Raw genomic sequence first — 1744 nt, forward strand, 5'->3', positions numbered from 1 at the left:
TTCCCCTTATGCTACTCCTACTTCCCCTTATGCTAACACTCCTGCTTCCCTTATTCTGATACTTACGCTACTCCTGCTTTCCATATGCTAATGCCTTCTCCTGCTTCCCCTACTCCTGCTTCCCCTTATGCTGATGCTTATGCTACTCCTGCTTCCCCTTATGCTGATGCTTACGCTACTCCTGCTTTCCCTTATGCTGGTGCTTACACTACTCCTGCTTTCCCTTATGCTACTCCTGCTTCCCCTTATGCTAATGCTTATGCTACTCCTGCTTCTCCTTATGCTGGTGCTTATACGACTCCTGCTTTCCCTTATGCTGGTGCTTACACTACTCCTGCTTTCCCCTATGCTAATGCTTACGCTACTCCTGCTTCCCCTTATGCTACTCCTGCTTCCCTTATGCTAATGCTTATGCTACTCCTGCTTCCCCTTATGCTGATGCTTACGCTACTCCTGCTTTCCCTTATGCTAATGCTTACGCTACTCCTGCTTCCCCTTATGCTACTCCTGCTTTCCCTTATGCTGATGCTTACGCTACTCCTGCTTTCCCTTATGCTAATGCTTACGCTACTCCTGCTTCCCTTATGCTAATGCTTACTCCTGCTTTCCCTTATGCTGGTGCTTACACTACTCCTGCTTTCCCTTATGCTAATGCTTACGCTACTCCTGCTTCCCCTTATGCTAATGCTTATGCTACTCCTGCTTTCCCTTATGCTGGTGCTTACACTACTTCTGCTCTCCCTTATGCTGGTACGTACACTACTCCTGCTTTCCCTTAAGCCAATGCTTCTCCTGCTTCCCCTTATGCTGATGCTTACGCTACTCCTGCTCTCCCTTATGCTGGTGCTTACACTACTCCTGCTTTCCCTTATGCTAATGCTTACGCTACTCCTGCTTCCCCTTGCTACTCCTGCTTCCCTTATGCTGATGCTTACTACTCCTGCTTTCCTTATGCTGGTGCTTACACTACTCTGCTTATGCTAATGCTGCTTTCCCTTATGCTAATGCTTACGCTACTCCTGCTTTCCCTTATGCTAATGCTTATGCTACTCCTGCTTTCCCTTATGCTGGTGCTTACACTACTCCTGCTTTCCCTTATGCTAATGCTTACGCTACTCCTGCTTCCCCTTATGCTACTCCTGCTTTCCCTTATGCTGGTGCTTACACTACTCCTGCTTTCCCTTATGCTAATGCTTACGCTACTCCTGCTTCCCCTTATGCTACTCCTGCTTCCCCTTATGCTGATGCTTACGCTACTCCTGCTTTCCCTTATGCTGGTGCTTACACTACTCCTGCTTTCCCTTATGCTAATGCTTAGGCTACTCCTGCTTCCCCTTATGCTGATGCTTACGCTACTCCTGCTTTCCCTTATGCTAATGCTTACGCTACTCCTGCTTCCCCTTATGCTACTCCTGCTTTCCCTTATGCTGGTGCTTACCCTACTCCTGCTTCCCCTTATGCTAATGCTTATGCTACTCCTGCTTCCCCTTATGCTGATGCTTATGCTACTCCTGCTTCCCCTTATGCTGGTGCTTACACTACTCCTGCTTTCCCTTATGCTAATGCTTACGCTACTCCTGCTTTCCCTTATGCTGGTGCTTACACTACTCCTGCTTCCCCTTATGCTACTCCTGCTTCCCCTTATGCTGATGCTTACGCTACTCCTGCTTTCCCTTATGCTGGTGCTTACGCTACTCCTGCTTTCCCTATGCTAATGCTTACGCTACTCCTGCTTCCTTATGCT

The sequence above is a fragment of the Xiphias gladius genome, unplaced genomic scaffold, assembly GCF_016859285.1.
Source record: "Xiphias gladius isolate SHS-SW01 ecotype Sanya breed wild unplaced genomic scaffold, ASM1685928v1 HiC_scaffold_1136, whole genome shotgun sequence".
NCBI lineage: Eukaryota > Metazoa > Chordata > Actinopteri > Istiophoriformes > Xiphiidae > Xiphias > Xiphias gladius.